We start from the raw sequence: 24,826 nt of genomic DNA, 5'->3' as shown, positions 1-24,826 counted from the left end.
AGTTATGGTCCGACTGTGTCCGAGGAACTGCATTGGAAGGACCTGAAAGCGAAATTGACATTGCAGATACAGTTGTCTCCCTGGGCAGGACCATGCATTTGGAAGTTAATGAAGCAGACATAGATGAGCACAACGTTGAGCTGACCACTGAAGAGGTACAGGAGTTAAGAAGAGAGCAGGAAAAAGAAAGGGATGAGGAGGAAAAGCAAATGTCTTCAGAGGACAAAGAAGGCAGCAACAAAAAGGGAGCAATTCCAACAAGTGACGTAAAAAAAAATCTTGCAGCACTGGGGTGAATTGCAAGACTTGATTAACAAGTGGCATCCAAATCAAGGTATTGTTTCTAGAGCCACCAATATCTTCAATGACAATGTCATTAATCTCTTTTGGAAGGGTGTTAAGGAAATGACAGATTCAGTCAACATTGGATAGGTTTTTTTTTTTAAAACCTCTCTCACCTAAGAGAGAAAAAGAAGCAACCGATGACAACAAATCGAAAACTCCTGAACCACAAAACCAGCCAGAATTGATATTTTTTTACAATTTAATGGAAGATGATTTTCATACTAATCATGTAAAACCAAAGATTTCATAAATAAAAATTAATATATAATGGTATACAAAATGCATATTTATAGTGTAAAAATGCTCCTTCTCACTCCTCCATTTCTTTGCATTTTCTTCATTTAGCTGAGAATAGTTTTTTTATTTTTTGGATTTTTTTAAAAAAATTTTTGAATCTGGGAACAGATTAATTGATTTCCCATAAGATATAATGGAAAATTGGGTTTTGAGATACATACTTTTCGAGATACGAACTGCAATCAGGAACGAATTAAGTTCGTAAGTCAAGGTACCACTGTATTTAAATTCATTATTAATAAGAGCTTTTGAAGAGGAGATCTTAAATTTGGTATTGATGAGAACTTTTCAAGTGTAGATCTGAAAACAAATAAGCACTGCTGAACACAATAACACAATTCATTCTATAGTACCTGCATTAGTATTTTGACAACTTTTACCTTGTGAATGAGCTGTTAGTAGAAGCTGAAGTTTGTTTTTCCAGGATGGTTTATTGTTTTGTAGGATAGTTAACTGCAGTTGTCACCAGTACCTCTATAGTGCAGTCCCTCTTTGATTGGAAAGATTTAGCTTTGATTCCTGTCATAGCATGAGAGGACTTTTAATTTAAGATGAGTTAGCTGGTTGCATATGGAGATGACAGTTTTACCTTGAATGTAAGATTTTTCATTCTGCTATACATACAAACCATCCAGGGAAAATGCATTTTATAGACATTCTTGCCTCAAAAGCAAACAGAACAGTCAACTAGTCTAGTTAGAAGAACCATATGTCCTTTAGTTGGAAATGCAAAGCCTCTTCCCCCCCCCCTCCATTTCTATTTCTTGTCATACAGACTAACTAGAGAACACATGCAGTTGACAGACATAATTGACTTTCCTTGTGGCTTTAGCTTCCTCAGTGTAATGACATAATAGGTGCTCTGGGAAAATGTATGTTCTCACACTTTCAAAAGCATATTCATGTGGGGAGGGGGAAACCAAAATAATAGTCTGGTGCATGTAGAGGTTTTCCAACACAGAATTAACCCTCAGGGAATTCTGGAAGAATCACTTCAATGTTCTTCATTGTTTGCATCTTATTAGTCAAGCATGGGAAGATGTTTCTGTGAGAACTCTAAAATTAGCCTGGAAAAAGTTATGGTCCGACTGTGTCCGAGGAACTGCATTGGAAGGACCTGAAAGCGAAATTGACATTGCAGATACAGTTGTCTCCCTGGGCAGGACCATGCATTTGGAAGTTAATGAAGCAGACATAGATGAGCACAACGTTGAGCTGACCACTGAAGAGGTACAGGAGTTAAGAAGAGAGCAGGAAAAAGAAAGGGATGAGGAGGAAAAGCAAATGTCTTCAGAGGACAAAGAAGGCAGCAACAAAAAGGGAGCAATTCCAACAAGTGACGTAAAAAAAAATCTTGCAGCACTGGGGTGAATTGCAAGACTTGATTAACAAGTGGCATCCAAATCAAGGTATTGTTTCTAGAGCCACCAATATCTTCAATGACAATGTCATTAATCTCTTTTGGAAGGGTGTTAAGGAAATGACAGATTCAGTCAACATTGGATAGGTTTTTTTTTTTAAAACCTCTCTCACCTAAGAGAGAAAAAGAAGCAACCGATGACAACAAATCGAAAACTCCTGAACCACAAAACCAGCCAGAATTGATATTTTTTTACAATTTAATGGAAGATGATTTTCATACTAATCATGTAAAACCAAAGATTTCATAAATAAAAATTAATATATAATGGTATACAAAATGCATATTTATAGTGTAAAAATGCTCCTTCTCACTCCTCCATTTCTTTGCATTTTCTTCATTTAGCTGAGAATAGTTTTTTTATTTTTTGGATTTTTTTAAAAAAATTTTTGAATCTGGGAACAGATTAATTGATTTCCCATAAGATATAATGGAAAATTGGGTTTTGAGATACATACTTTTCGAGATACGAACTGCAATCAGGAACGAATTAAGTTCGTAAGTCAAGGTACCACTGTATTTAAATTCATTATTAATAAGAGCTTTTGAAGAGGAGATCTTAAATTTGGTATTGATGAGAACTTTTCAAGTGTAGATCTGAAAACAAATAAGCACTGCTGAACACAATAACACAATTCATTCTATAGTACCTGCATTAGTATTTTGACAACTTTTACCTTGTGAATGAGCTGTTAGTAGAAGCTGAAGTTTGTTTTTCCAGGATGGTTTATTGTTTTGTAGGATAGTTAACTGCAGTTGTCACCAGTACCTCTATAGTGCAGTCCCTCTTTGATTGGAAAGATTTAGCTTTGATTCCTGTCATAGCATGAGAGGACTTTTAATTTAAGATGAGTTAGCTGGTTGCATATGGAGATGACAGTTTTACCTTGAATGTAAGATTTTTCATTCTGCTATACATACAAACCATCCAGGGAAAATGCATTTTATAGACATTCTTGCCTCAAAAGCAAACAGAACAGTCAACTAGTCTAGTTAGAAGAACCATATGTCCTTTAGTTGGAAATGCAAAGCCTCTTCCCCCCCCCTCCATTTCTATTTCTTGTCATACAGACTAACTAGAGAACACATGCAGTTGACAGACATAATTGACTTTCCTTGTGGCTTTAGCTTCCTCAGTGTAATGACATAATAGGTGCTCTGGGAAAATGTATGTTCTCACACTTTCAAAAGCATATTCATGTGGGGAGGGGGAAACCAAAATAATAGTCTGGTGCATGTAGAGGTTTTCCATAGGTCACTTAGTATGTTGCAGTAGTAATCATTATCATGAATATTGCACAGCAATGTGCATTCATTTCCTTTTCCCATTAACTTTTTTAAGTTTTTACATTATTTATGTGTAGTCTTTCTACATGTGCAGCATGTTAAAATAACATGCATGATATTTTAGCATGCTGCACATACAGAAATGCTTACCATAAATATTTTTGGTGTAAGTCGAACTTGAATATAAAATATTTGGAAGTAGTAGTGTGTGTCTTACCATTATTAATTTAAAAAGCAGAACTGCATTTGTTAAAGGAACATCATATCCATCCATATATTCAAATAAACTATTATGATATAGCGATTTGTTTTTTTATTAGAAATTCAGTATTTAAAGCAGTGTTGTTTATCCCCATATATTAATTCACCAAGAAACTAGGTTTCTACTAGTTTTATTTTTAGATTATTGTTTATTTTTTAGTTTTTCATCATGTTTATGAACACAGTAAATTATTTACTACAGTGCCAAAAAAAAAAAAAAAAAAAAAATCCAAAATTATTCCCATATGTATATTGTTACAGAGAATTTCTGCAATTTCTTATGTGGTTCTCATCCATGAAAGGTTATTAGTAAACCTATAGCACATTTGTACCATGGGTGGCTCATGATTTTTTCCCCCATTTTTTATCAGTTTTTTATATTTATTTTATTTTATTTTTTTATATAGTCCAGAAACTCTGCTCTAGAGACCAAACATGGAACTTTTTCAATCCACTTCAGGCCTCCAATAAGCGGGGAGGTAATCTCAAACTGAGAAATGATATGTTGTGTCTCCCATGGTGTAGAAGATTGAGTATTTCTGTGGATAGTGGTATTAAATAGTGGCATGCAATTGTCATAACATTCTCATAGCTGAGCTACTGATGCTCTATTCTTTTTAATATTCTATACTTTAGCATGCATATTTCCAATACCATATGAATATATATAATATATGAATTTCATTGCCTAGTGTGAAGCTATAGCTTACTTGCTAGAGATCTGAAAGGGCATAAAAAATTTTGTATCTTATCTGTAGAGCAAGATTTCCAGATTATCTAACCTTTAGCTTATTCATGGTGTTAGCAAGTACTTTAGACTAGCATCTTTTCTTGGTGGTGATTCACATTAAAAAAAGGATATATAAACATTATCAGTTAATGGCATCACAGTGTTTGCAAAAGCAAATATATTTATTTATATTGGTCTATTTCACATTCACATTCACATTAATCTTCATTTTGCTTGACAGTCATTGTTCAGATATAACTTCCTCCATTGTTAATGGAGAAGGTTATATTATTATTATTATTATTATTATTATTATTATTACTCGTGACACCTCAAAGGAGTCCGAAGACTCGTCGCTGGAGGACACCTACAAATGTCTCCCCCACTACACCGAACTTCTACTACCAATCATCTCTATCAATGCCATCTACCACCCTCCACCACAATTAGTATTTTTTGTCTGTAAATTGCATGTGTTTTGAAGGGCTGATTTGTCTGTATGTATTTGTCTATATCCTGTGCACAATTGTCATTTTATTTTCTGCTAAGGACATTAAAAAAATCATTCAAACAAAAGACCTGTATTAGAAAAATTACAACCACAGAAAACAACACGTCTTAACAGTCATTGTTGATTTTGGGAAACTGAGCAAAATTTTAAAAGTGAATCAACATTTTAAACATTATGGTTTTACCCTACTTGTAATTTTCTATTCAGTGATTTTGCTGCAACAATTGATTTTGCTTCCTCATTTTTTCAGCTGTGGACTACTGAATTTTTCTATGGTTAATTATCATTCCATAATAGTAATTTTACATCTTTCATGGAAATAGCTAGTTGTTCAAAACTTGTACAGCTTAGTGATCCAGAGTTTTGAGGAGGTAGTAAAATGTTGCTAGGAGAAAATGAAAGTGAATTTGTTGGTATAAATGATGATAAAAATTAAAGAAAGAAATAAATCTGCTTCTTTGCACAATGGGAATGTATTATACTTTTTGACCCCAACATTTTGCAAATTGGTAGGCAACCAGTCTTCATCCTTCACTGAGTTGCAGGATTAAAACCCAAGTTTCTTCTGGGAGAAAAATATCCTTCTTGCCTGCCAAAGATTGACTAATTCTGAAATAGGTTAAAAAAGCTTATCAAAAGTTCCTCTAGTCATCCACTAAAACTGAACTTACTGAACATAAATTGGTTGAACATTTGCAACCCTAGAGAGGGTTGCAAATGTTCAACCAATTGGAGAGGTTGGAAAAGGTGTGTGAAGGATTAAAAGAATGCTTTTAGGATGTTTTTCAATGTTTAAAAATTTTTTTTTTCTATTAATTGACTTTTACCATATCATATTTGGCATGCTCTGTTCCATTGAATGCCTCTTGAAGTAATGGGATTTATTTAATGAGGGATTAAATATGTATTCTATGATTAGATCTGTGTGTGTTCACAGGGCCAGTTTGCCTGTTCTGAGGGACGAAAAAATCCTAGTTTCTGGGTGAAAAATCCTCATCTCCCTATGAAACCGGCTAACTTATCCACTAAAACCAAACTTACTGAAAAAAGAGACTAGATAAAGGCTCCTCACATCATAGATGGGAATCGAACTAGGCTCAATGTAATGGAATGAAAATATTCAACTTAAAATTGAAGTTACAGCAGATCGAATTTTGGTCCTAATGATTCTTGTTAATAGAGCCACCTGTTACACACTGCAGCACTGGCGTAGAGTCATAACTGGGACTTGATTTTCACTTGTTCTAGTTTCAGGCACTACTGTGAAATTGCTTCCAAAGTTATTGCATATGAGTGTTGTAACGAAAATTTATTTTTGAAAAATACACGCACTTGTCAAGAAGTAAACCATGGCAAAGGCTTTTTTTTTTTTTTTTTAAATATCGAGGAGTGCTCTTCGTAATTTAAAGAAAGACATTTTATGCCAACCCACTTTTCAGGATGCACAAATGTTTACTAAGTCCCTGATCATCTGGAGTTTTAAAAATCGAATTTTTTAAGAAAATGAAATACAGAAACACGCCTAAGTTAGAATACTAAGTTATTAGAGAAACATGTTTTTAGTACATGTTTCTGTATTTCACTGTGTGTTATACAATATGACATAACATTGATACAGTAGATTTCACAGACTTGCAAAAATTAAAAAAGTAACTGTAGATTCGGTAGCAAATCCTGTATTTTGCTTTTAGGTAAAAAAATATGCTTTTTTAGAGCATGATTTACCACGGATTAACTTAGTATGCACTAACCGGAGGAAAAAAAAAAAACACTGTACATAAATAAAGAGCTGTTTTGAACTGTTTTGCAAATTTTTGCGATACGACCACTGCACTTCAGTTCCCTATCAATCTAACTCCCAGATCCCTGGCCTCATCAATTTCCAGCAACGAAACCCATCAATAGAATACACTGATTGAAACTTTTTCAAACCAAAGTGAATTTTGTCACATTAAAAGAAAAACTATTATCCTTTGACCACAATAACAGCCGATTGAAGTCATTCTGCAGGATTGCTACATCGTCTTTATGTAGCAATCCTGCATATCGTCTTTATGTAGCAATCTCTATAGCTTTCTCCAAACTGTAATAAATTATGTATGTGTGGAAACAATAGCATCGGGAGTGTATTGAACCGGCGTTTATCTACTTCTGTTTTTAAAGTGCCTTCAAATCAGCAACGAATTTTGAATTTGCAGATACTAGGTGATGTGTGCCACATGCTTAAGTGCTGCACTAGCAGTGTATAGATTGTAGTGGCGTAACATGTATGTATACAGTGGCGGAGGAAAAAGCGCGTTCGGGGGGAGGGGAGTGATTACCTGCATAAAAGAAATGCATTGCTTGGAAGTGATAGTGTGATCATCAGATCAAAGGAAATAAATGTTTATTCATTATTGAAATTGCTGGCGATTTTAGACTAAATCTCCATTGAGCATGCTTACGACCCCCCTCCCCATCAAATCCTGTGTTAATTAGTTAATGTTACAGTATTGACTGCCTCCACTACCCCACACGATTTCGCATAAGCTTCCATTACTAAGTCAGCAGAAGAAAAAAACATTAATACAATCTATAGGTTCTGTTCTAGGCATGTGTAGATGATGTTTTCTACACGTTATCAATTGCACAGTTAATTGAATTTTAGCACAGATAAGTTTTTAATCTCACTGGTCAGCAGGATCGACTATGTAATAAACATGAAGTGGCTTGGAAAAAAAAATCCCATGTTTGATTTCTAAAGCCGGGTTTTCGAATTATCTAAAAAATAAATAAAGAATCCTTAGCTCATCCGAGGTACTAATGTACTATAAGTTTACAACTTTTCGTGGGTGGAAGTCACAAAATATAAATACTAGTTAGGATTAAGAACATCGCCTTTCTTCTAGCACTCCATAGAAATGCATTGACTTACAGCGATGATGAATGGTACGCCATCTGCTTACCGATTTACAAAAGGATCCGTTCTGGGGAATTGAAAAGGTGTTAGAATAAGGGGAATAGACTACTCATGATCTCGCACTCATCATAATACACGTAAAGTTGCCAGACGTCCTGTATCTCCAACGGAACCCTAGTTTAGTTTCTTTGCCACGATTAAAAAACCTGCCTTATAGCATATTATTAAGCATTCGAGTTCGATTTTGCCAAAGCACTAGGTTATCGTGCTATTGCACATCGTTTGCGGCTCTTGCGCCTTAGATAATTGTTCATTTCTCATATCTTCACAGCAGATGTACATTTTCGCAAACGAAACGTACACGAAAATTCACCTAATCAGATTCTTACAGAAGCGCTCGCGTTGATCAGATGACAGAACGACGGGACTTGCGCCCTAGTGGAAAATAGACCTTGTTCTATTCTCGTCGTGACGAGATGAATCTTTATGTGGACTTTTTCAGTTGAAGGTGAGCTGGCCGGTCTCATATGAAGGTAGCAGAGCAGGGGCTCGGAAAACATGCAGACCGTCCAGAGAACAACACATAGTGGGTGGTGTTTCATCCTTCGCAATGAGTCCTGGGACTCCATGAAGTGTCACGTAATAATACTATAGCTAAGTGATTTGTGCTATCTCAAACTTCAACGGAAAGTGATTGCTCCAGCTAAATAACTGCTAGATCCATTGAAAGGTTTCGTTTTTTTTCTATTCCAGTTCAGTCGTTCAGTTATTTACTGCCGTCCTGCATTGTGTTGTTTTTACTTTCTTTAGCGACAACTGCTCCAACAGAAACTGACAGGTCAGGTGGATCCAATCTCTCCCTTTCTTTCTCTCCTCCCAAATTCTTCCGTTATGAACACTGCACCAGTTTACGTTTCTTGATTTATTGGTTTCTGGTTTATTGATACTTAAAATTAAACAGTACCTTTATTTATGCCGTGCAGATTATAGTCCCCCCCCCAGATTCTGTCGATCATTTCAGTAGCTTCGTTTTTTTTTTTAAATTAATAAAAGCATGTATTATTATTATTTTTTTTTTTTTCTGCAAACACTTCACAGAGCTGAAATGCAGACAGTTATTCCTTCCATACAGTGCTATACAAATCGAAACTTCCCTTACTTGCATTCCTTTTGCGCATGCGAATTGGTATTTTAAATAGATACTTCCTTTGTATTGGTCATTTTATGAGATTTAGGAATTCGCCGTTTGGACAGTTTAGTTCAATTTATATAATTTAGTTTTAAGTGCGATACTGTTTATAATTCCAGCTGACGTCTTTTCATTCGCTTATGCATTTCTAATAAAGACATCCTGTTTAATATTTAGTGCTTTGCTTCTACACTTGATACACAGTACTGTATAGCGTATCGTCTCTTGCAATACCATTCAACTGTGTATCCCATTCAGTTGTTGATGTCGCAATACCATTCAACTGTGTATCCCACGTTGGTCTATAACCGGTTTGTTGGTGGGAATATTAACTACAGTAGAGTCTTCCCACGGCGACATTATATTCACTGGGGGAGGGACGGGAATTTTGGATAGCGTTGCATAACTCGAAAGATTAAAGACGCCATTAGTTTAGTCCTTTTCTTTTGAAGCGGAAATTATTAAAACAAAACAAAAAACGAACAAAGTTATTTTTATTCAGCCTTGTGGAAACTGGAAAGCGGCATTCTTAGGTGTTGCAATATTGTGAAGTCCTTAGACAAGAAAGAACTGTCTCACCACCACAGGAATAAGAAATGTATTTATTTATTTTATTATGGGATGCAGCGAACACGATTTTTATTTAATTTTCTGAGAATACCCAGTGATTTTAATGCTTTTTTTTCCTTTTTAGGTATAGTTCTAAAAATAAAGTATCGAAATGTTTGCTGCTTAGGATTGAAAGATGTATTTGTTATGCTAATGGATTCCTCAATGCTTTTTAGAACGTAATGATGCTATTTCCCCCATTCATGTATCATCTCCTTCCTATCCAGGAGGTTGACTACCATGATGTGACTCATGGTTAACTACGGGCGTAACGATATCTGGTGAGGACCTTATCTCTTCCACATATTGTCATAAGTATTCATGACTGTAAATCCGTGTGTGTGTGTTCACGGGCCGAGTTGCCTGTTCTAAGAACAGGAAAAAAAAAAAAAAACAACAACTCTACGTCCGTATGAGACCGGCTAACTCACCTTTAATCGAAAGAATCCTCACGAAATCATGGACGGGAATCGAACCCAGGTCTATTCGACTTCGTCTATACGGCTATTTATGGCATCGTTTTCAGCGAAAATACCAAAAATCTGTTTTTAATGATTTAGAAAAGCTTTGTCTTATTATATTTGCACTTGTTCAGCTTTTCGAATGGGGAAAATTGTAATAAGTAATTCGATAATTTAACATTTCATTGGTAAGGCTATTAAACATCCAGGAGAAAAAACCCTGCTACCTCCATATGAGATTGGCTACCTCACCTTCAATCGCATTGGGTAAAGGCTGGGTTCTGAAAACCCTGTACTGTACCAATAAATAAATAAAATTAAATAAATCGAAAACTAATTTTTTATATATTTTAATACACACAGAAATGTAATCAGTCATATATAAAATTTGTTTTACTTGGACTACTTGGATTTATAAACCTTATATTTAAGGTTTATAAATTAAAAAAAGTTTCAAATTCCAGACTACAAAGAAATAATTGCTGCTGTTATATCAGCTTGAATAATTAATAAAAACGTAATATGCATATATTCATAATTTATTTATTTATTTATTATGCATGAATATCACCTTCCTGCATATTTAGTGTTTATAGATTTTGAAAAAAAGCCTTTGATTCTTTATACCAATCAGAAATAATAAACAGCTTAACACAACAAACCATTCCAGCAGAATAGCAAAACATATGAGATTATTAAAAACTATATAGAACTCAACAGCAAGTATAAAGTTCGAACATCAGGGAAAGGAATTCAGTATTGAGAGAGGAGTGAGGCAAGGAGATCTTTCATCACCCAAACTATTCTCTTATACCTTAGCAGTCTTTAGGAATGTCTCATGGGAAAGCTATGGAATTAACACCAATGGGAAAATATCTCAATCATTTATGTTTTGCAGGTGATCTGTTCTTTAGGCAAAAAATGAAAAAGCTCAGGAATGCTAAAAGACCTTGACAAAGAAAGCAGGGGCGGAGGTTTAAAGATTAATATAACTAAAAAAATTAATGAAAAAATTCTGACATTTCGAAACGAACTAAAAATAGCAGGTAATACTATTGAAATTGTGGAGGGCTATATTAATATCAGTCAGTTAGTTTTAAGGATAAACAAATTAATGAAATAAATAGAAGAATGCTTTGACTGTATAATCTTTATACAATCAAAGCATATTGATATAAAGATTATCTTTTACTAGATTTTTTCCCTGTATTCTTTAAAAAGATGTTTATTTAACATGTGCCTTGGGGAGAAGAAAGCTGCACATAACAAAAAAGGTATAGAATTACGAATAATAAAATTAGAGAAATGACTGGCGTAGAGGATACTGGGAAGTATTGTAAAGCATGTAAATGAAGGTCGACTAGTCGTGTTAGCAAATTGACATAATGAAAGGTGGACAGAATTAAGCAACAGTTGAATGCCAAGAAAAGGAAAGATCACCAAAGAACAAGATTTGGGGATGATCTACAAAGGGTTTGACATGAGATGGTGAACATTGGCTAAAGACAAAAGGAACTAAAAGGTTAAGGAGGAGCTATATCCAGCAGTGGATGGAAACAGGCTAAAGAAGAAATAACAAAATAAATAAGTTTATTTATTTGGTGGAAATAAACTTAAAGCGTCGATATTACAGCGTCAAGCTTAACATAAAAAAAATATAAGTTTCTGGATCAATCTGGTTCAGTGTAGATCATTAGATGATCTCTTGGAAGACCAAATAAGGATTAGGATATTCCTTGGATTTTAGGAGGCTCCGTGGAAAAGCTATCCGAATATGGCATCGAGATGAAACGCTTGTATTTAAACTGGCCTAATTAGTCGAATGGATAGGGTCTACACTCTCTAACAAACTATGGTTCGAATCTAGCTATCACGGACTTGTAAATTTCGTCGCATGTGTGAGGCTAACAAACCAATTAGAGACTTTCAAGGCTCTAACATATTGTTAGCCTGAAGTGACACACACAAACACACGCACACAAAGTTTCATGTTTTGTTTGTAGAGCTTGGGTTCCAGATTATCTAACCATAGCTCATCTACTGTGCTAATATACTATAGGTTTACAACCAATGTTTTCTCAAATTTATGCCGGTCCACGTGTGCATGAAAATCATTTTGAGCGCAAGATTCCAGTCTCACACTGAATGTATGCGGTAGCAGCTTTATGAGCCTGATTCACAATCCACAGACTCAATTTAACAAACGACATCTTTGTTAAAAGATGTACGTTGTATGCTTTATTTCCATACGCGCAACCTAAATGCTTACTCTTTCGGCTTCTTAAATACCGCATATACACGCCGTTTATAAACAAATTATGTCACTAAAAAATTAAACGAATTTACAGTTCTTTTCCGCTTTAATTTCAACAGTGACATTTTGAGGGTTTAATGCACTAAATCGGCCAATGTAATATTTCTCATGTTAATGTTGTCCGTTTTTCGTACTTGTAAAATTGAGAGCACCAAATTAATCGGCGTAGCTACAAAAATCCCTCACCGTTTTCACGAATTCAAATGACTGAACCATCTCGACCAGGGGTGTCCAACCCGCAGGCCGCATGCGGCCATGTTAGTAATGCGGCCCCATAAGATCTTAAACTTTTAACATTATTATGTGATACGAAAAATATGCTGTCTTTCTTTCCCTTTTGATACAGGAATTTGAGAATAGGTTTCAAGATTTCAGAAAAAAGTATATATATATTTTTTTTGTATATTTGCGACTTTATTTTCAGTCGACATAAATTATCTTCGAATCAGATGGAATGTATAGCGTTACAATCATATATTCAACTCAGAGAAAAATTTGATCATGTCTCTGCTAGATTTTTATAAGACCTGTCTTCCTAGAGAAAAATATCCTTCGCTTCACAATCACGCTTTATTCATATCATCGCTTTTTGGTAGTACTGTACATACATTTGTGAACAGCTATTTTCAAGAATGAAGAGTAAAGCTATATAGATCAAAAATTTCTGACGAGAACCTTGACAGCTCACTACGAATTGCAACCACTTCCATCGAACCAGCATTGATTTCACGTAAACAAGGCCAAATATCCACTAGATTTGTGTTTATGCTGCCCTCTTTTTTTAATGTTATAATAAAAAAGTGTAAAAAAAAATAAAGGAAATTTTGTTACTTATATACATTAACTATATTATACGTTTTATATGCGGCTCACATTGAGTGAAGAGGCAATTCCTCTTCACTCAATGTGGCCCAGACAAACCAAAAGGTTGGACACCGATGATCTAGATCAGGGGTCGGGAACGGGCGGCTCTTGGCTGAACAAAGTGCGGCTCTTTTATATTGAATTAAAAGATAAATAATTAATACAAACAACTAAATATTGTTTTTTGATACGGCCTGTTCGTGGTGTTAGATACTCTGCATGTGACGTGTGTTACGCATGAATTTTTATGACTCGAACAACTGACAACTACGTTACATTTGAAATACGGCTAGTTACCCTGCCTAAGGTAACTAGCGCCACGGCGAAAATTTGAACTAATTGATCAGCTGTCCCTCAAACACCGCCGTTTTTTTTTTAGATACATACGGATTTTAACTGTCAAAATAAATATTCTGTTAACTTATTTATTTTAGTACTAAACTGGTGTTTAATTTAGTGTCCGGTAATGTTATGCACAAATTAATTTTTATTATGTTACTATGTTGAATTTGTGTTTTTAGTTGCAGGTAAATTTGTGATAATAACTCTGCAAATATGAGTTCAAGTAAAAGAAAAATAATCTCAGAAAACAGAGGATTCAATAAAATGTGGATAGAGAAATTTGCATTTATAGAAGTAAATGGAAATCCGCAATGTTTTTTTAATTTGCCATCTATGACTTCAAAATAACAAATCAAGTAATATCGAACGACATTTTCGAGGAAAACATTTAGACTTCAGTACAAAATATCCTTAGGATGATAATAGAAAAAAAAGCGATTGAAGAATTACAATAGAAAACATTGCTCCAACAAAAATTTATATGCAAACATAAAAGTGGTATTTGATATCTGGAAGTACTGAATTAAAAACAAATTTACCTAAGTTTGAACTAACTTTGAGTCACCAGGGAAAATCGAATTGAAGTTGCGGCTCCCAAACATTTATTTTAATTAATTATTTTGGTGGAATGGCTCTTTGGTTCAAAAAGGTTCCCGACCCCTGATCTAGGCAGTAAACACTAAACAAAGATACCTCTGCGACTTGTAGACGTCACTTCACCCACATGGCACAAGCCGTGTGTGGTAATTAATTACAATGTATTAAGTTAGAATGGATTAGAGTAATATTGGAGTGGAGAAATTACTAAATAAAAGAAGCGACAAGTATAATTATCATAAAATTTCATTTTTTATAGTACGCTCAGAAATTGACTGTAAATTAGAAATTGTAAAAGCAAAACTTTTGTGCGCATTGTTTTCAACCTTGCATGAGCGGGGTTCGGAAAACAAAACAGAGAATTTTCTGTATATAAAACATTAAATCGGTTTCTTAGGATAGCCTTTTTTTTGTTAGTCATATTCGAAAACGGATTGTTGGCGGCATTACGGTAAACTTGATCTTGCTATCATAAATGCCATACAAATAAGCCTCTCATATAAGTCCGACTGATCAACTCCGCTTTCTGTAATTTTTTCAATTTTAGTAACCGGTGATTGGTGCTTAACTAATCACGTGCTTGGATACAAAAACCAAACGACTAACCTGCATCTTAAATATTTTACTATTACACTGTTTATTTGTTCGCATATCTCAATTTAAATCTTAAAGAATGCTTAGAACATTATCAGTTTTTTTTCTACTTTTTAATTTCATGGAGTTGGTCAGTTTGGCTCTTCAGAGGGACAAAGGATACAGTGTGCGATAAATATTCATTGTATTTATGAGATCGTTGGTGTTTTTACCATATAGGAACTCTTTCCTAAAATACGTGGACGAATCAGATAGCATGGAGCCGATTTTTTTTTATGGTCTTTAGCACTCAGAAGAAAAAGAAAGCATCTTTAGTGAATATAAATGGCTAGCATACCGAGTTTAGCGACATTATCAACCATTTTGAACTTCTAAAATAATGGTTATATATTCTTCATAGCTTTCATTTCCACTGCTGTTGTATTTTTTGTTGAATGGTATCATCTAAAAGCAGTTAAGTTGTTTTCAATCTGCCAACACTGAAGTTTTTTTGTTTTTTTAATGTGTTTAATTGTCTTTTCAACACTGCTAATGTAGGGTATATACCACCTGAAGGCATTATTTTCCCTGAATTCAAGAAAATATACAAAATTAAAAAAAAAACTGTTTTTTTTTTATGGTCGAGAACGTGCTTCTCCTTGGCATTGTCTTAGTATCTTATTCGATTTTGACGGCCCTGGTCATGGTATCAAATTTTGGCATGTTGCAAGATTTTATAGCAAACGTTTTAGTACAAAATACTTTTCTCAACAGGATTTAATTGATAATTAGAAAAGTTTTATGGCAATGATTTTTTTTAATACTCCAAACAGCGCTTTATGTGTTTTGAGAAATAACGACAAAATAGACAGAACTTGGCTTCTTATATAATTAGTATGTTCGTAAAGGTACTTGAATAAGCTGTTTTTCAAATAGCCGCTACTACTACTCCGGTTATATATAGTGTGTGTGTAGTACTTATTAGTCAAAGTTAAATTTTGTTGCAGTATATACACACATCGATATTTAAATTTTTTTTTTTTGTATTTTCATAAAATGCAGTAATAATAATGATTCATAATATTATTCTTTACGTATCTGTTTAAAGAAAATGGGATAAATTCTGATGCGAATAATTCCAGTTTTTCTTTTCGAAAACAGAAACCAAAATGCTGTCATTTCACTTGTGTGTATATATGACGGATTTTCTGGCTTCCTCCCCATGATGCTATCGACCCCTTGGCAGCTGCTCGTGAGCAACTCCCCACTTCAACCAGCTGCTGCGATTCTCCCTCCCCTCTCCTCTCCTTCCCCCATCTCTTTTACCCTCCCTATGTACATACACCTCATAGCATGCACGCACGCAAATCCCTGGCGGTAGGCAAGTCTGTGTTGAGGTAGCCGTCTGCCATGTGGGCGGGCGTACGATTATGCATCCGGACTTAACGGCCAGATGGTGAGGCAGCAGATGTGTTGATGGGTCTGAACTTAAGTAGACGCATTTTGGGTTATTTTATCAAGCTGTGACGTGTGGTGTTAGTAAAGCAAGAGATGTTTTCTGGGAAATAAGGGTTTTTTTGAAATTTGCTAATGTGTTTCAGTAAATTCAAGTAGCAGCAGGATTTGCCTGTCACGCTATGAAATTGTGAAGACTGAAACTGTAAACAGAACCACACACAGACAGGTCTGCTTAATATTGATCACATTGGAATTACGAAATTTGACGACATTAAATTGGGAGGTTAAAAATTTAGGTGAAACATTAATAAGCTGCTATAATCACGCAGTTAATACAGTAACATAATTTGTCATTTTTATTATTTTTGCAAAAATGCATATATTAAATAATCCTATTTATCTAAGACAAGGAGAAATGGTCCTCGGACTTTTTTTTAAAAGAAATTTTTGAACTGAAAGCTCCCTATTTGTGAAACATTTCCCCTAAATTAGTGCACCTGCCTTACTGCATGCATTTTAACTTAATATTTTAAAAAGATTTTTAAAACCTGTATATTATTATACACAGGGAAAAGGATATACATTTTTATAAAAATGATTAGTCTCGTTCTCATTAAAAGCACTTCTTCACATGCATAATAATTATCACCAGCGTTAACATAATATGGTATTAGACAGTATATTTAGTTATAAATATCCTGTCTAGTATACCGGATTTGTGGAGTTCCTAATTATTATTATTCCTGACACCTCCAAGGAGTCCAAGACTCATCGTTGGAGGACACCTACAACTGTCTCAACCAATAATGAATATGTTATAAGTAGTCACAAGTAATGATAGACAATAACTAATAATAGTATTTCTCATTTAAGTGTTTGTTATTACTAGATGATTCCTCGAACCCCATTGAGATGTCCATATAGTAATAAACACTTGAAAATCGTAATTGTCGGAGGGCACACAATATTACATGATCCACCATCAACAGTCGACTACGTAATATTTTTGTCTGTTAACTGCGTGTGTTATCTGGCCACTTTGCCTGTGTTACGGGAAGAAAACCCCGAATATATGGGAAAAAATCCTGCTTTTTCCAGAAAAAATCCGTATGAGATCGGAGGTTATTGCACGGCAAAATTTTCACCTTCAGTTAGAAAAAAACCATATAAAGATTTTCGTCAAAAAATCGAAGAGCCCATGACCAGTCATTCTTCCATTTACTCTGCAGAGGGGCTCAACACTCTTATTAAAAGTAATTAAGTTAAAAAAAATTCATGATTTTTGGTTAGAGACTCCAGCTAAAAAAGAGGCCAATTTTATTAGTCAATTTAAAAATTTTTGTTGAGTAAATTTTTCCTTTCATAAACTTTTTTTTTTTTTTTTAGTTATAACTCCGAAAAATCTGACCGTAGAACTCGCACTATTTCAAACAATAAGACGACTCGGGATTTAGGATTACGAAAGTTGCTGTATTCTTTCCTCGATGACTTAATAACCATCGGTAGCCATTGCTCAACTGTTATTAGTTGCCTACCTTTATACCAAAACATGAAGCTCCTTAAGGGCCAAAGGAGCCTTGTCTATTTCCTTTGGAGAATTTTTAAAAGTTTATTTTCTTATTTTAAGCATTATTTATTTATTTACTAAACCTGTCGGTGCAGGAAACAAAATAAATAGGTTTTCATTTCGTTTACGATGGAATGATTTCACATAAGGTTTTAAGGCTAAAATATAATTGAAGTAATCGGTTTGAACACTTTTTTCGCTTTTCAAACAGGAGTGAATGAAGTGGGCCCTGATTCATTGGATGGAGTACATATAATAATAAAGGAATATAATTTATTCTTATTATATGATACTTCCATAGGATTCGAGGACTCATCATCCATTGCACAGTATTTTTGTCTCATCATCCATTGCACAGTATTTTTGTCATTCTCATTTAATGTCAAGCTAAGATACTCGGTTCAGCAATATTTCATGCGTGTAGTATGTTAGCAGTTTATATAAATATTTCTCTTTATGTGTAATGGGGGTATCAGGAATAATAATAATAATAATAATAATGACGTAGGTTCAATAATATATTAAGAAAATTGTTCATTAAATGTATTTTGTTACTATTTTTAGAAGAAGTTTAAAATATGTTCCCGATCACGAAAGTCAAAGAACATTTCTTTAAAAATGTTCTTTGACTTTCGTGATCGAGACACTCAGAATCATGTTAAATTTTTAATGAAATAAAACATGAGATTGCTTGACGCGAACATCACTATTATGCCAAATCCAAAGCAATATATAGGAAAAAAATATTCAAGATTTCGCAGGCAGTTGATGACTGTGCATTCTTACACTACTGAACTTTGACCTTGAAGCTACGGTCATTCAATAAGTGCATTGGTGAAGAGAACTTTAATTGTTTGTGCTGTTAGTGTTTGCAAGATGTTCATAATTGCCTTTGACGGGAGAGTGCAGGTGTTCGAAACGCACGTCATTGTCTGTTGTGTAGTTGCTTTTTGAAAGTTTGAACCGCTCTTACGACATCAACCGAAGATCAGCTTGGACGGTTCCGGGATTCACATAATTGTTATATAGCAACATTGTCACTTGGAGGAAAAAGGTGGAACACGAATCACCAAAATAGTCATGTAAGTTAATTCTGTGCACCTACAGAACTGATGAGAAATGTAATCATATGCAAACTAGTTACGAAAATTATTTATAATGAACAGCAGCAGATCCACAAAAGGAAGGGAGAAGTGAACATCCCCCCCTCCCTCCCAGAAATCACAGCAAAAGGAATTTTCACCTTAAATAACCAAAAAGGAAACGAGATATTATTATTTTTACATGGCACCTGTGTGTGTGTGTGTGTGTGTGCGTGCGTGTGTGCGTGCGTGCGTGCTCGCATATAGATATATACAGGCCCTTCCCTAATATTTGCAAGCGTTCAAATGGTGGTTAACATACCATACGCCTAAATATGTAAAAGTTATAAATCAATCTAACAAACCGTTAAATAAAATAAGATCTGTCATCCTACTTTTACAAATATACTCTCATATTTGTCTCCTCGTTTCTTTAAAAAAAAATTGTGTGTAAATCTATGGTTTTTATATCACTGAAAGTTGACAAAATATCAAAGAACTAAATTTAATTACTATTGCGCATTGCTATGTAGGATGACATATCCCCAGTGTTGACGAAATGGCGATCTTTGGATATAATAAAATAAAGACGTGCAATTCATAAATTATTATATATTTACATCATAAAATTTATTTCTCCATAAGATTAATTCTGAATATTTCGTTTTTTTTAACCTCTTATTTAATAATTACAGCATGAATCCCGAGCAGGTGTGTCTCTCTTGCATGGGTCTAAGGGTGCCACTGGATACACACACACACACACACACACACACACACACACATATATATATATATATATATATATATATATATATATATATATATATATATATATATATATATATATATATCCAGTGGCACCCTTAGAATCATGCAAGAGAGAATTTGCAGGATTATATATATATAAAAATCAGCTAACGCCTTTTTATTCCCATATACGGGAGTAGGCGAGGCCATTTAGCCCTATCTAACTTTTGGAGACTGAGTGGGCAGTTCAATCTCCACTGGTACCAATCAGAGATAGATGGCCCAAGGCTATCACTAATTAAGCGGTACGCAGTGAAGAGAGACGGCTCAAATGTGCCGCCATCTCGTGGTCCCTAACCCTAACACAATATATTTAATGTCTGAAATAATGTAGGTTCTACGGTCGATTTTCTTGAGTTTACAGGACGAAAAACCTGAGTTTCCGGAAGAAAAAACCCGCTTTCCCGTGCCAGAGATCGACTAACTCGGGAACCGGTCGAAAAAAGGCTTAGAAAAATTTCCTCTAGTTGCCGACTAGACTCGAAACCAAGTCTTCCTTCGTGCAGCCAAGCGCCGTGGTGTGCAAACGCCACATCCACTGAGCTACACATTGTCCACTTAATATAATCTAACATTAAATTCTGTCGCATTCAAACACATAGTAAAGGTCTTTACATTACCCAATCTTTTTTCTGAAGGTCTGTTAACGGCCACGTGTTGTTCGGGTCCTCCTTCGATCCGTTGCTTCTGCAATAGGCTTACGATTACACCGTTCGTTTTACATTCTTCCGGACTCGAACTTCTCACCGCCTCGATACAGTGTTGTCTCTGCTCCTACTTGAGTGGGACATCCAGCGACTGGCACAATTTCTGCATGGGCCGATGATTTGCATGCTGCTCGTCATGGAATCTTGTTCAGTTTACTCAGAATGCCTGTCCGCTATCCGGCATTATGGGGCCCTCTCACTCGTCCCTACTCCATCCACTAGTCAGGAATTCTCGAGGTGAAGTCAGGAACAACCAGAAAAAAGCCTCGCATTATCGCGCGCATTGCCTTATATTTCGTCCCTTCTTTTCCACATGACCCTTAGTTTTCATGCCCTCAAGATGATCCTCAAAGTCCTAGCTGCCGTTAGGTGCTGTATTCTAGGGAATCCCGCATGTGTCCCGATACGTGCGTATGTAACTCGACCTTTGCACTCGTACTCTTAACTTCTTTGGTGACTTATTAAGTTTAAGACAGCTTAATGGGACAAGATTATACTACTATTTCCTTATTACAAATTCATTAATCCGAAAATTCCTCAGTTTAGTTTTCAACTACAAGATTTTTCTAGTGCAATTTACATGTTATTACACAACTTCCTATATAACATAAATTCAGAACTGTGTGCTGTTAACCAGGTGTTATCTGAGTTAGCCAAATTCTTATGTTAGATGCTGAAGGAATAGTTTCTTGAAATTCGTCCATTCAGGATCTAACAATACCCAACTTTTGCACTGGATGGTGATGTGAGGACGCATGCAAATATCTGTCCGTGTGTGTTGGCTTTCTAAATATAGAGACTTTTATTGATTCAGGCGTCTTGGTGAGTTTAACATCTAGGAAACAGAGGGAACTATTTTCTTCAATCTCCATGGTCAATTTGATATCCTGATGGAGGTTGTTTAAGTGGTTAAGAAACCTGTGAAGATTCTCAATACTATGCTCCCATATGAGGAATATATATATCGTCCACATATCTAAGCCAAATTCTTGGTTTTAAACTAAAAGAGGAGATTGCCTTTTGTTCAAAATCCTTGAAAAAAATGTTGGCTAATATAGGAGAGAGGGGGCTTCCCATAGCTAATCCTTTGACCTGTTTATAAAGTTTACCCTCGAATTCAAAATAGCCAGAGTTTGCACAGTGAGATAGCAGAGAGAACATTTTATTTGAAATCTTGTTCTTTAAAATATGGAGAACTTCCTGTGTCGGAACGTTCGTAAATAGTGCTACCACGTCAAAGCTCACCATGATGTCAGAAGATTTGAGTTTTAAGTCCTTGATTTTAGAGACAAAATCTGTTGAGTTTTTAATATAAGAAGAAGATTTTCCCACATAAGCTTTTAATGATGATGCCAGATATTTGGATAACCTGTATGTGGGTGAGTCAATGCTGTCTACTATAGGTCTCAGTGGATAGTTTTCTTTGTGTACCTTAGGGAGACCATATAACCTTGGAATGAGTGGGTGTAAAGAACGGATGGAAAGCCGTGTATTTCGTGGAATTTCTGTGGTCTTTTGTAGGAGATTATTGGTTCTATTGTGTATTTCTCTTGTTGGATCCCTCTCAATTTCCGAATAACTATCTGACTCTAACAATGTTAAGATTTTTTCTCGGTAGTCTATTTTATCTAGAACTACAGTTGCATTCCCCTTATCAGCTTTTAAGATGACAATGTCCTTGTTAATTTTTAGATTCTTAATTGCAAGTCTCTCACCAGGGGATATATTATCAGAAGGAGGTTTTACATTGTTGATTACAAGAATTGCTTCTATGCGAAGTAAACTCGCATCTGCGGTAGGAAGTAGCGAAGCTGCTTTCTCCATCTTAGTTAAAAGTAGTTCTTTAGGAATGCATTTTGGTGCCAATACAAAATTTAGACCTTTTTCGAGAATTTTCTCTTCATCGGGACTTAGGATGTATGACGATTTGTTAATCACCAAATTTTTTAAGTCTGTTATGACATTTATTTAGAGTAGACCTTTCTTGTCTTGACTTGAGTAAGTTGAACTTTCTGATTAGCTTGTGTTTGTTTAAGTTTTGAGATTATAATGTGTGCTGTGTACTTAATTCTTTAATATAATTCCAAGAATCAAGGTCTAAACAGACTGCTAATTGGTTTTTTTATTGGTTTTCTAAGCAGACTGTTAATTGGTGAGTGTTTTTTCTGTGAAAAGCAAAGATAAATTACATTTTGTGTGGCAAATCCTCGTTAAAAGATCTAGTTTAGCTTTAGTGTAAATTCGGTGCGCTCTTTCTGTAGTAATGATTTCTTTAAATTGTAGGAACTTCAGAATAATTGAGGATAACTTACATCTTTTCAAGAAGATAAGTCTGTTTATATTAATTCCAATGCTGTTGAGTGTCTTCTGATATGTTCTTCTTCTACATACATACATATGTAGAAGAAGAACATATACATATACATATATGTATATGTATATGTATATATTATATGTATATGTATGTATATATGTATATGTATGTATGTATGTAGAAAGTTTTTTACCTTGGGTATAATATATGTTATATTATACCCAAGGTAAAAAACTTTCTACATCTATCTCTCATCTTGAGATTTTTATTTAATAAGGTCAAAAGCACCTTATGGTAACTTGTTTTGGTAAAATACTTATAAGCTCTGTATTACTTAACCTTGGTATTCCTAAGCCTGGCTCCCACTGATGAGACCTCAATAAAGGTCGAAACCGGTCTGGGTAGTGGCCCCTTGCCTTTAATGCATAGCATCATACATCTCCTCAAGGAGACGGGCTTTGCATTAAGGGTAAATATTAAGAATAGTGATCAGAGCTTATTTTCACTTTTACCACGAGTTGCCTAGACTTGTACTACTTTACGGGTCACCTAAACTTGCAATACATGCAGGTGCAAACTTGCTTACATGGGAAATGGAGTAAAACCAGGTTTAAAATTGCTTGGCATCTTTAACATATATATATATATATATATATATAAAATTGTTTTTTTTTTTGTTTTGTTATTTAAATAAAAATTTACAGTATTATTTTTTTATTTCTTTTTCAGTTAAGGTTTGTGTTATTATAGGGCACAAGCTTGGTTGAAACTACTGAATATTGAATTTTAATACTAGTTAAAATTTTGAAATAATTGTTATTGAATGAAAATATTATAACGTATTTCAAAATGTTAAAGTATTTCTCACCAAAAATTAAAGTTTTGATCTCTACTGTTAATGAATGATTATAAAAAAAATAACCAAAATTACTATGAAACCAAAGAGAGTTTCTTAATTATTTTAGCATACTGTTATTTCCATTTGTGCTGAAATATTGAAGCTGTTTGAGCTGAATCATAACACCAGTTAATTGATTATTAATGATTTCTGATTTGAGGCTAATTTTCAACAGTGTACATAAAACCATGGTTGCAGTGAAATTCGGCATTTGGGATCTTTACTAAAATTTGGCAAGAAGTGTCAGTTTTTAACTATGCTGCACAGGATATTCATCAAAATTAGTGCAAAAAAATTCTCGGTACTCTATTTATTTCCATTTCATGTAAATATATTTATAAACCCAAGTTATTAATAAATAATTGGAAACTGAAGAAATTAAATTTCTTCAGTTTCCTTTTATGATAAGCAAGTGATGCAGTAAATAGCAAAAATATTCAACAGTTAAAATTCTCTGAATGTCTTTGTGGTGAATATATTGTTGCTTTTGGATATGGTTTAATTTAGGATTATATGTGCTTGAAACATTTAGATGCTTTCATTTATAATAATTAATATTCTTAATAATAATTAATGTTGGCTTATATTCCATAAATATGCCAACCATAATGTTTTAGTAAGCTCTTTCGAAGATACCCCCCCCCCACCTCCACCACTTCCTCTTTCTGCCCTTATCAGCTAGTTTTTGAAGCCCAGAACTTCAAAACTTCAAAACTGATCTATCATTCTCCGAACGATAGATCAATTTATCAACACCGCTACTGAAGAAGTCTGTGCCCACACCCGGTAACCAACATTGCACCATCTAACGAACTTCCTCATCTGTAGTGAAATGCCTTCCAGATGAAGCAGACGAACAAAAGGAAGTCTGAAGGCACTAAGTCTAGGCTGTAGGGTGGGGAGGATGTGGCAGATTTTCCAATGATTACAGTGCAACTATTCATGAGGAGTTGCACTATAATCCTTGGGAAGCTGTAATCAGTGTCGGAGGGCATTGTGGGAGTAGCTTTGTCGTGCACCAAAATCATGCCGCTTGTCAGGAGTCATGGTTGTTTGTGTTGAATGTTGACTTTCAGTTTGTCCAACTTGCACAGTAAAGCTCTGCAATGATTTTTCCTCCCTTCAGCAAGAAGTTCACCAAAGGAGTGTCTTGGCAATCCCAGACCACTCTGGCCATGACTTTTCAGACAGTGGGAACAGTTTTTAATTTTTTTCACACAGGAGATTGTGGATGTTTTCAGGTCATGTAGACTTTGTCTGCTCTCTGGAGTAAAGTGATGAACCCACGTTT

At 34.8% G+C, this 24,826-nt stretch overlaps 1 protein-coding gene across 4 annotated transcripts in view; it reads left to right on the top strand.

The window, feature by feature from the left end:
- Window positions 1-24,826, top strand: part of LOC150092256 (myb-related protein B-like) — a 248,286-nt gene that overhangs the window by 6,786 nt on the left and 216,674 nt on the right. The window contains exon 1 of one of the 4 annotated variants that reach the window (XM_090414886.1): window positions 9,731-9,829. The exons of 2 other annotated variants lie outside the window; for them this stretch is intronic. The gene's annotated coding sequence lies outside the window, so the exon portion shown is untranslated. Of the gene's footprint in view, window positions 1-9,730; window positions 9,830-18,733; window positions 18,807-24,826 lie in introns of those variants that run through there. One more of the 4 variants, XM_090414887.1, reaches the window with a different exon arrangement.

Source organism: Typopeltis vanoorti, chromosome 26 (assembly GCF_054136105.1).
Source record: "Typopeltis vanoorti isolate ZY-2024b chromosome 26, IOZ_Tvanoo_1.0, whole genome shotgun sequence".
In the NCBI taxonomy this organism is placed as follows: Eukaryota; Metazoa; Arthropoda; class Arachnida; order Uropygi; family Thelyphonidae; genus Typopeltis; species Typopeltis vanoorti.
This window is presented reverse-complemented; position numbering and strand designations above follow the sequence as displayed.